Genomic DNA, 12062 nt, shown 5'->3' with positions numbered 1-12062 from the left:
GACAAAACTAAAGGCTCTGTATCTGAATGCACGTAGCATTCATAACAAAGTAGACAAACTGATAGAACATATTGAAGTAAATACATTTGATCTGATAGCCATTACAGAGATGTAGCTGCAGGATGACAAGGATTGAGTCCTGAATATTGAGGGGTATATGACGTTCAAGAAGAATATGAAGCTAGGTAAAGGTGGAGTGGTGAACTGTTAATCAAGGATGGCATTGGTACAATAGTTAGAGATGACCTTGGTTCAGGAGATCAGGATGTAGAATCGGTTTGGGTGGAGATGAGGAATAGTAGGGGAAAGAAGTCACTAGTGGGAGTGGTCTACAGGCCCCCTAACAGTAACTACAATGTAGAACGAAATATACAAGAATAAATACTGGGTGCTTGTGATAAAGGGAAGGCAGTAATCATGGGTGATTTTAATCTACATATAAACTGGAAAATTCAGATTGGCAACAGTAGCCTAGATGAGGAGTTCATAGAATGTTTTTGAGATAGTTTCTTACAGCAGCACATTCTGGAATCAACCAGAGAGCAGGTTATATTAGACTTGGTCTTGTGTAATGTAACAGGATTAATTAATGACCTCAGAGTAAAGGCACCTCTAGGTAGCAGTGACCACAGTTTGAAAGAGAGAAGAGTGGGTCTAAGATTAGTATTTTAAACTTAAATAAGGGCAACTATGTGGGCATGAAAGCTGAGCTAGCTGAAGTGAACTGGGTTACTAGGCTAGGAGATAGATCAATAGAGAAGCAGTGGCAGACATTAAAGGGGATATTTCAGAATATTCCGAATAAGTATATTTCTACTCTAAAGAAAAATTCTAAGGGGAGGACCCACCATCCGTGGTTAACTACAGAAGCTAAAGAAAGCATCTTCTTCTTCGGCCTCCTTGTCTCGAGACAATGGGTAAGCGCCTAGTGGTGGTCAGTGGTTTGTGAAGCAGCGTCTGGAGTGGCTATAAAGGCCAATTCTAGAGTGACAGGCTCTTCCACAAGTGCTGCAGATAAAATTGGTAGTCGGGGCTGTTACACAGTTGGCTCTCTCCTTGCGCTTCTGTCTTTTTTCCTGCCAACTGCTAAGTCTCTTCGACTCGCCACTCTTTAGCCCCGTCTTTATGTCTGTCCGTCAGCTCTGGCGAATGCTGGCAACTGACTCCCACGACTTGTGATCAATGTCACAGGACTTCATGTTGCGTTTGTAGATGTCTTTAAAGTGGAGACATGGACGGCCAGTGGGTCTGATACCAGTGGCGAGCTCGCTGTACAATGTGTCTTTGGGGATCCTGCCATCTTCCATGCGGCTCACATGGCCAAGCCATCTCAAGCGCTGCTGGCTCAGTAGGATGTATATGCTGGGGATGTTGGCCGCCTCGAGGACTTCTGTGTTGGAGATACGGTCCTGCCACCTGATGCCAAGGATTCTCCGGAGGCAGCGAAGATGGAATGCATTGAGACGCCGCTCTTGGCTGACATACGTTGTCCAGGCCTCGCTGCCGTAGAGCAAGGTACTGAGGACACAGGCTTGATACACTCAGACTTTTGTGTTCCGTGTCAGTGCGCCATTTTCCCACACTCTCTTGGCCAGTCTGGACATAGCAGTGGAAGCCTTTCCCATGCGCTTGTTGATTTCTGCATCGAGAGACAGGTTACTGGTGATAGTTGAGCCTAGGTAGGTGAACTCTTGAACCACTTCCAGAGCGTGGTCACCGATATTGATGGATGGGGCATTTCTGACGTCCTGTCCCATGATGTTCGTTTTCTTGAGGCTGATGGTTAGGCAAAATTCATTGCAGGCAGCTGCAATCCTGTCGATGAGACTCTGCAGGCACTCTTCAGTGTGAGATGTTAAAGCAGCATCATCAGCAAAGAGGAGTTCCCTGATGAGGACTTTCCGTACTTCGGACTTCGCTCTAAGACGGGCAAGGTTGAACAACCTGCCATCTGATCTTGTGTGGAGGAAAATTCCTTCTTCTGAAGACTTGAGAGCAACAGGGAGAAGAAGATCCCAAACAGTGTAGGTGCGAGAACACAGCCCTGTTTCACGCCACTCAGGATAGGAAAGGGGTCTGATGAGGCGCCGTTATGCTGAATTGTGCCTTTCATATTGTCATGGAATGAGGTGATGATACTTAGTAGCTTTGGTGGACATCTGATCTTTTCCAGTCGTCTGAAGAGACCACGTCTGCTGACGAGGTCAAAGGCTTTGGTGAGATCTATGAAAGCAACGTAGAGGGGCATCTGTTGTTCCCGGCATTTCTCCTGTATCTGACGAAGGGAGAACAGCATGTCAATGGTGGATCTCTCTGCACGAAAGCCACACTGTGCCTCAGGGTAGACATGCTTGGCCAGCTTCTGGAGCCTGTTTAAAGTGACTCGAGTGAAGACTTTCCCCACTATGCTGATCTGGGAGATTCCACGGTAGTTGTTGCAGTCACCGCGATCACCCTTGTTATTATAGAGGGTGATGATATTGGCATCGCGCATGTCCTGTGGTACTGCTCCCTCATCCCAGCACAGGCAAAGCAGTTCGTACAGTGCTGAGAGTATAGCAGGCTTGGCACTCTTGATTATTTCAGGGGTAATGCCGTCCTTTCCAGGGGCTTTTCCACTGGCTAGAGAATCAATGGCATCACTGAGTTCCGATTTTGTTGGCTGTTCGTCCAGCTCATCCATGACTGGCAGAGACTGGGCTGCATTGAGGGCAGTCTCAGTGACAACATTTTCCCTGGCGTACATAGAACATAGAACATTACAGCACAGTACAGGCCCTTCGGCCCTCGATGTTGCGTCGACCTGTGAAACCATCTGACCTACACTATTCCATTTTCATCCATATGTCTATCCAATGACCACTTAAATGCCCTTAAAGTTGGCGAGTCTACTACTGTTGCAGGCAGGGCGTTCCACGCCCCTACTACTCTCTGAGTAAAGAAACTACCTCTGACATCTGTCCTATATCTATCACCCCTCAACTTAAAGCTATGTCCCCTCGTGTTTGTCATCACCATCCGGGGAAATAGACTCTCACTATCCACCCTATCTAACCCTCTGATTATCTGATATGTCTCTATTAAGTCACCTCTCCACCTGCTTCTCTCTAACGAAAACAACCTCAAGTCCCTCAGCCTTTCCTCGTAAGACCCTCCCTCCATACCAGGCAACATCCTAGTAAATCTCCTCTGCACCCTTTCCAAAGCTTCCACATCCTTCCTATAATGCGGTGACCAGAACTGCACACAATACTCCAGGTGCCGCCGCACCAGAGTTTTGTACAGCTGCAGCATGACCTCGTGGCTCCAAAACTCGATCCCCCTACTAATAAAAGCTAACACACCATATGCCTTCTTAACAGCCCTATTAACCTGGGTGGCAACTTTCAGGGATTTATGTACCTGGACACCAAGATCTCTCTGCTCATCTACACTACCAAGAATCTTCCCATTAGCCCAGTACTCTGCATTCCTGTTACTCCTGCCAAAGTGAATCACCTCACACTTTTCCGCATTAAACTCCATTTGCCATCTCTCAGCCCAGCTCTGCAGCCTATCTATGTCCCTCTGTAACCTACAACATCCTTCGGCACTATCCACAACTCCACCGACCTTAGTGTCATCCGCAAATTTACTAACCCACCCTTCTACACCCTCATCCAGGTCATTTATAAAAATGACAAACAGCAGTGGCCCCAAAACAGATCCTTGCGGTACACCACTAGTAACTAAACTCCAGGATGAACATTTGCCATCAACCACCACCCTCTGTCTTCTTTCAGCTAGCCAATTTCTGATCCAAAGCTCTAAATCACCTTCAACCCCATACTTCTGTATTTTCTGCAATAGCCTACCGTGGGGAACCTTATCAAACGCCTTACTGAAATCCATATACACCACATCCACGGCTTTACCCTCATCCACCTGTTTGGTCACCTTCTCGAAAAACTCAATAAGGTTTGTGAGGCACGACCTACCCTTCACAAAACCGTGCTGACTATCGCTAATGAACTTATTCTTTTCAAGATGATTATAAATCCTATCTCTTATAACCTTTTCCAACATTTTACCCACAACTGAAGTAAGGCTCACAGGTCTATAATTACCAGGGCTGTCTCTACTCCCCTTCTTGAACAAGGGGACAACATTTGCTATCCTCCAGTCTTCCGGCACTATTCCTGTTGACAATGACGACATAAAGATCAAGGACAAAGGCTCTGCAATCTCCTCCCTGGCTTCCCAGAGAATCCTAGGATAAATCCCATCTGGCCCAGGGGACTTATCTATTTTCACACTTTCCAAAATTGATAACACCTCCTCCTTGTGAACCTCAATCCCATCTAGCCTAGTAGTCTGTATCTCAGTATTCTCCTCGACAACATTTTCTTTCTCTACTGTAAATACTGACAAAAAATATTCATTTAACGCTTCCCCTATCTCTTCTGATTCCACACACAACTTCCCACTACTATCCTTGATTGGCCCTAATCTAACTCTAGTCATTCTTTTATTCCTGATATACCTATAGAAAGCCTTAGGGTTTTCCTTGATCCTATCCGCCGATGACTTCTCGTGTCCTCTCCTTGCTCTTCTTAGCTCTCCCTTTAGATCCTTCCTGGCTAGCTTGTAACTCTCAAGCGCCCTAACTGAGCCTTCACGTCTCATCCTAACATAAGCCTTCTTCTTCCTCTTGACAAGCGCTTCAACTTCTTTAGTAAACCACAGCTCCCTCGCTCGACAACTTCCTCCCTGCCTGACAGGTACATACTTATCAAGGACACGCAGTAGCTGCTCCTTGAATAAGCTCCACATTTCTATTGTGCCCATCCCCTGCAGTTTCCTTCCCCATCCTACGCATCCTAAATCTTGCCTAATCGCATCATAATTTCCTTTCCCCCAGCTATAATTCTTGCCCTGCGGTATATACCTGTCCCTGCCCATCGCTAAGGAAAACCTAACCGAATTGTGATCACTATCACCAAAGTGCTCACCTGCATCTAAATCTAACACCTGGCCGGGTTCATTACCCAGTACCAAATCCAATGTGGCATCGCCCCTGGTTGGCCTGTCTACATACTGTGTCAGAAAACCATCCTGCACACACTGGACAAAAACTGACCCATCTAAAGTACTCGAACTATAGTATTTCCAGTCAATATTTGGAAAGTTAAAGTCCCCCATAACCACTACCCTGTTACTCTCGCTCCTGTCAAGAATCATCTTCGCTATCCTTTCCTCTACATCTCTGGAACTATTCGGAGGTCTATAGAAAACTCCCAACAGGGTGACCTCACCTCTCCTGTTTCTAACCTCGGCCCATACTACCTCAGTAGACGAGTCCTCAGACGTCCTTTCTGCCACTGTAATACCCTCCTTGATTAACAAAGTCACACCCCCCCCCCTTTTACCATCTTCTCTGTTCTTACTGAAACATCTAAATCCCGGAACCTGCAACATCCATTCCTGCCCCTGCTCTACCCATGTCTCCGAAATGGACACAACATCGAGATCCCAGGTACCAACCCATGCTGCAAGCTCACCCACCTTATTCCGGATGCTCCTGGCGTTGAAGTAGACACACTTTAAACCAAGTTCCTGCTTTCCAGTGCCCTCTTGCGTCCTTGTAACCTTATCTCTGACCTCACAGTCTAGGTAGTGCTCCACCCAGCGGTCCATTTGCTTGCGTTGGTCAGTGATCGTGTCCCCTGATTTAGACTTGGCGGTGGGGGGGGGGGATCTTCTTGATGGTTGGCCCAAAAGCTCTCTGGTGTCAGAGGCCAGCTGAATATGACTGCATAGGTGTTGCCAGTAGTCATTTGCACAGCGCCTGGCTGTTCTTTGTGCAGCGCTTCTGGCTACTTTAAGTGCTATGGATGTTAACTCGCTGGGGGCTTTCTTGTAGTTCAACAGTGAATGTGCTTAGCGGCTATGACAGGTTCCAGCTCTTCAATGTGAGATTGAAACCAGTCTGCATTCTGCTTCACACATTTGCCAAAGGTGGTCATTGCTGAGTCATAGGTGGCGTCTCTGATGAGGGCCCACTTGGTCTCTGCATCCCCTGTGGGAGTGTTTTGAAGGGCTTTTTCAAGTGAATTTAGAAACTTATGTAACAGCTGTGAATGAGAAATTCTGCTAGTGTTGATGCGCGGGCGGCCCTTCTGCTTGGAGTGATGCAGCTTCTTTGTTTTGAGTCTAACCTTGCTGCACACCAGGGAAGGTCGGTGTCGCAGTCCGCACAGTGGAAGCTGCGTGTGATTTGAACACTGTTTAGAGAGGCTCGCCTTGTGACGATGAGGTCCCGCTGGTACCAACGACGTGATCTTGGGTGCCTCCAAGAAACCTGGTGACAGGGTTTAGTGTGAAAGAACGAGTTGGTGATGCAGAGGTTATGATAGGTACACAACTCAAGCAGTCTCTGTCCATTCTCATTCATTTTTCCAATGCCATAGCGCCCAAGGCAGGAGGGCCATGAGTCATGGGCGGCCCCAACCCTGGCATTAAAGTCCCCCAGCAGGAATAGGTGTTCGGTGTTGGGGATGCTGCTAATGATGTTATGGAGTTGTTCATAGAACTGGTCTTTAGCTTCAGGTGTGGAGCAGAGTGTTGGAGCATAGATGCTGAGTAGGTGTACTGGACCAGAGGTGGTGAGCAGTCGGATGGACAGTATGCGTTCCGAGCCATTTGAGGGAGGCTCTATCATGCTGAGCAAGGTGTTTCTGATGGCGAAGCCCACTCCATGCTGTCTTGGTTCTTCAGGATCCCTACCCTGCCAGAAGAAGGTGTGGTCTTGCTCTGTTAGTGATCCACTCGCAGGGAGGCGTGACTCCTGAAGTGCTGCAATGTCCACATTGAATCTACTGAGCTCGTTGTTAATGATGGCGGTCTTCCGAGAATCGTTGATTTGTGTAAGGTCTTCCGACAGGCCAGGACACATAGTTCTGTCGTTCCAGCTTGCAAAACGAAGGGCCGGTACCTTCTTTCCTTTTTTTGTCGTGCTGTTTGGTGCGGTGTTACAGTCCGCTTGTCGGGCAATGACCCTGAGCTCCAAGCACCCATTGAAGCAGGTGGACTGTGGCGGGACAGAACCTTACTGACCAGGGACTGCCCGGTTTGGGGCGGGCGGTAACTGTCCAGTGAGATGCGATGACCTCTCCCACTGCCAAAGGCAACCCATGGTGCCCAATCTCTACGCCAATTGAACTGGGCTTATAACCCGTAACTGCTGCCTTCCGTGTTGTTTTAGTCGCTGTGAGGCGACTATGGAGTGACCTCTCCATGGCACATGCCTGGGCAGATGTATGGAGGTTGTGAGTTGCCCAAGCATCAAAACCCACCTCTCGGCCTTTCTGGTGGGGTCCAAAGGAGTGCAGAGCATGATGTTTGGCACCGGTATGGCTGCAGGAACTGCCGGAAACATGCCAAAGGTGACACATGACCGCCTTCCGGGTTCCGCTCCGGATTTTTGGTTAGGGTTTACTCCCTTAGTCTTGGTCTCTCCCGAGACGCCCACAAGGCAGTGGGGTTGTTAGCTCCTATCCCTGAGCAGGGGCCCTAACAAGTAAACTGTGTGATTTCATGGAGGGAGAGGGAAGAGGGGACGGGATGCAGGGGGGGAAGGTGGTGAGGGGAAGGGGGTGCAAAGGGGGACGGTGTGCGAGGAGGAGGGGGCGCGAGGGGGAGGAGGGGTGAGGGGCAAGGGTGTGCGAGGGGGAGCTGGGAAGGGGGTAGGTTGCAGGGGAAGGGGGTGCAAGGGGAAGATGGTGCGAGGGGAAGGGGGTGTGATGGGGTGGGGGGAAGGGGATGTGAGGGGGGAAGGAGGGAGGCATCTGGAGGGGGTTGTGACCCTGGCGAGCGGGCCAGCCCACAGCCTGCACGGCCTCCTCGATGTCGGCGTCCTCCAGGCTGACGCTGTGCTCATGGTCACCATCCAGCTCATGGTGGAGCTTCTTTCCCGGCTCCCAGCAGTGACGGTGAAAGGACGACTGAGGCTGGATTGAGGCCCTGAGCCTCGACGACCACCTCATGGTCACTCGGGCCGCCTTTCACGACCCTGGCCAGCACCTTCCAGGTGGACACGTCGTTCACATAGTGGCCACACCAGGTCGAGTAGAACTCCATCAAAGCATCAAACTTAAGGAAAAGGCATATAATTGCACAAAGATGAGTAGCAGGTCAGATGATTGGTCAGAATATAAAGAACGGCAGAGAATGAATAAAAAGTTAATCAGGAGAAAGAAATTAGAGTATGAGAGGAAGCTAGCTAGAAATGTAAAAATGGATAGCCAGAGTTTCTACAGGTATTTAAAAAGGAAAAGTGGAGACACTCAGGTTAAAACCTCCCTGTACATGGATGACGTCGCCGTCTTCTGCTCGGATCCGCTGTCTGTACGCAGACTGATGAGCATCTGCGACCAGTTCAAACTGGCCTCGGGAGCCAAAGTTAACCACGGCAAGAGCGAGGCCATGTTCTTTGGGAACTGGGCTGACCGATCCTTTGTCCCCTTCACCGTCAGGTCAGACTACCTGAAGGTGCTGGGGATATGGTTCGGAATGGCTGGGGCGTGCACCAAAACCTAGGAGGAGCGAGTAGCCAAGGTACAACACAAGCTGAGCATGTGGGGGCAGTGATCTCTCTCCATTGTGGGTAAGAACCTGGTCATCAGGTGCGAGGCGCTCACATTGTTGCTGTACGTGGCGCAGGTCTGGCCCATACCCCACTCCTGCGCTGTGGCGGTCACCCGAGTCATTTTCCGCTTCATTTGGAGATCTAAAATGGACCGGGTCCGGAGGGACACGATGTTCAAATCTCTGGATAAGGGCGGGAAAAATGTACCCAACGTCACCCTCATCCTGATGACTACCTTAGTGTGCGGCTGCATCAAGCTGTGTGTAGACCTGCGTGTAGTACGCAAACTCCAAGTGTCACTACGTGCTGAGGTTCTATCTGTCCCCGGTGTTGCGAAGGATGGGCCTGGTCACACTGCCGCGGAACGCTCCATCCAGTTGGACCGTGCCGTACCACCTATCCTTCATGGAGCAGTTTCTGCGAAAAAACAACTTTGACCACCGATCCATCAGGCAGTGATCTGCACGGAATGTCCTCAGGGCTCTACGGGAAAAGGAGACGGGTGATCCTGTCGGATGGTTCCCCGAGCAGACCGCCAAAGTCATTTGGCGGAATGCCTCATCACCAGAACTTTCAAACAAGCACCAAGATGTAGCTTGGCTGGTGGTGAGAAGAGCCCTCCCAGTCAGATCCTTCCTGCATGCCTGAAGTCTCACCCCCTCCGCACAGTGCCCCCGCACTGGCTGTGGTGGGGAAGAGACGGTTGCCCACCTCCTCCTGGAATGTGTCTTTGCAAAGCAGGTGTGGAAAGAGATGCAGTGGTTTTTGTCGAGGTTCATCCCAAGCAGCTCTGTAACACAGGAGTCTGTGCTTTACGGGCTGTTCCCAGGGACGCACACCGAGACAAACATCAACTGCTGCTGGAGGACTATCAATTCGGTGAAAGACGCCCTTTGGTCTGCCCGGAACTTGCTGGTCTTCCAGCGCAAAGAATTGTTCACCACCGAATGTTGCAGACTGGCACATTCCAAGGTCGAGGACTATGTGCTGAGGGACGCACTAAAGCTTGGGGCAGCCGCAGCAAAGGCTCAATGGGGAAAGACCACAGTGTAAGGTCCCCCCACCAAGCTGAACTGAGGGGCTGGATCCATGGGAAACCCCTCGAACTGTATCGGGAAAATTTTGTTTGCTGTAAAATGTAAAAATGTATCTGGCACGACAATGAAATGGAAGGGTTGTGATTGTATTGTAGGAAACTGACCTCCTTTGCACTGTTTGTAATTTTTGCTTTGGTGCTGTTTGGAACTGTTTTGTCCTGTATTTTTCACAGATTGCTATGAATAAAGTATATTTTGGATATTAAAAAAAATTTAAAAAGGAAAAGAGTAAGTAAAGTGAGTGTTAGCCCTCGACAGAGTGAGAATGGGGAGTTAATAGTAGATAATAAGGAAATGGTGGGTGAAATGAACAAATAGTTTGCTTCTGTCTTTACTATACTGGATACAAAAAACATTCCAGTAATAGCTGTAAATCAGGAAGTGGAAGGAAGAGAGGAACTTGGTGAAATTACAATCACCAGGGAAGCAGTACTGAACAAACTGATGGAGCTGTGGGCTGACAAGTCCCCGGGTCTTGATGGGCTTCATCCTCGGGTCTTAAAAGAGGTGGCTAATGAGGTAGTAGATGTGTTGGTGTTAATTTTTCAAAATTCGCTAGATTCTGGAAAAGTTCCATCAGACTGGAAAGTAGCAAATATAACCCCTCTATTCAAGAAGTGGGGAGGCAGATAACAGGTAACTATAGGCCAGTTAGCTTGACGTCTGTCTTGGGGAAGGTGTTAGAATCGATCATCAAGGAGGCTATAGCTGGGCACTTAGAAAAACCCAAGGTAATCGGGAATAGTCAACATAGTTTGTGAAAGGGAAATCATGTTTAACCAATTTATTGGAGTTCTTTGAAGGAGTAACATGTGCTGTGGCTAAAGGGGAGCCCGTTGACATACTGGGATTTCCAGAAGGCATTTAACAAGGTGCCACATAAAAGGTTATTGTGCAAAGTAGGAACTCATGGTGAAGGGGTTAACATATTAGCATGGAAGAAGATTGGTTGGCTGGCAGAAAACAGAGAGTATGCATAAATGGGTCCTTTTCTGATTGGCAGGATGTGACGAGTGGAGTCCCGCAGGGGTCTGTGCTGGGGCGTCAACTTTTTACAGTTTATATCATTGATTTAGCTGAGGGGATGATGGCATGGTAGCTAAATTTGCAGATGACACAAAGATAGGTAGGAATGATAGAGGACATAAGGATGTTACAGACCTATATAGATTGGTTGAGTGAGTGGGCAAAAATCTGGCAGATGGAATATAATGTGGGAAAATGTGAAGCTGTTCACTTTGGCAGGAAGAATAAAAAAGCAGAGTATTACTTAAACGGGGAATGACTGCAGAATTCCGAGGTGCAGAGGGATCTAGGTGTTCTAGTGCAGGAGTCACAAAAAGTTAATATGCAGGTACAGCAAGTAATAAAGACGGCTAATGGAATGCTATCCTTTATTACGAGAGGAATTGAAAATGAAAGTAAGGATGTTATGCTTCAGTTATACAGGGCATTGGTGAGACCACATCTTGAATACTATGTGCAGTTTTGGTCTCCTTATTTAAGGAAGGATGTAAATGCATTGGAGGTGGTTCAGAGGTTTACCAGATATGATACCTGGAATGAGTGGGTTGTCTTATGAGGAAAGGTTGGAGAGACTGGGTTTACTTTCACTGGAGTTTAGAAGAGTGAGGGGAGACTTGATTGAAGTACATAAAGATCCTGAATGGTCTTGACAAGGTGGATGTGGAAAGGATGTTTCCTCTTGTGGGTGAGTCCAGAACTCGGGGGCAGGATTTTTAAATTAGGGGTCGCCCTTTTAGGACAGAGATGAGGAGAATTTTTTTTTCTCTGAGGGTTGTGCGACTTTGGAACTTTCTGCCTCAGAAGGTGGTGGAGGTGGGGCCATTGAATAATTTTACGGCTGGGGTAGATTGATTCCCTTGCCTAACAAGAATCTAAGGTTATCGGGGGTAGACCGGAGTGTGGAATTCGAAACACAAACAGATCAGCCATGGTCTTATTGAATGGCAGAGCCGGATAGAGGGGCTGCTCCTAATTTGTCTGTTCGTATGTAGAATGTTCATCCATCCCATGCACCTCCGCTCACAACCTGGATTCTCCTCAGCCTATCCCTACTCCAATAAACTTCAATCTCATTGCCATACAACTAGATATTAATTTGAATAGACTCGGGAACAAGTTCCTGTTTTACTGTGGAGAGAGGGGGAATTTTTCTAATTTCTTGTCTCATTTGGTATTTGTTAATTTTGAATCTGTGATCAGGGTCGGCGCTCAAATTCTGAGTCCAAGACTTGTTAACGACAACCTTCCTCCCTGTTACAGGCCCAAACAAGTTTCTGTCAATCTTTGTTTCTCTGTGAACTGAGCTCAGTCTA

General features: G+C 48.2%; 1 protein-coding gene across 1 annotated transcript in view; it reads right to left on the bottom strand.

Annotated features, from left to right (window-relative positions):
* Positions 1–12062, bottom strand: part of dbh (dopamine beta-hydroxylase (dopamine beta-monooxygenase)) — a 61168-nt gene that overhangs the window by 30843 nt on the left and 18263 nt on the right. The window lies entirely within an intron of this gene.

Source organism: Heterodontus francisci, chromosome 32, assembly GCF_036365525.1.
Source record: "Heterodontus francisci isolate sHetFra1 chromosome 32, sHetFra1.hap1, whole genome shotgun sequence".
Classification (NCBI taxonomy): domain Eukaryota; kingdom Metazoa; phylum Chordata; class Chondrichthyes; order Heterodontiformes; family Heterodontidae; genus Heterodontus; species Heterodontus francisci.
This window is presented reverse-complemented; position numbering and strand designations above follow the sequence as displayed.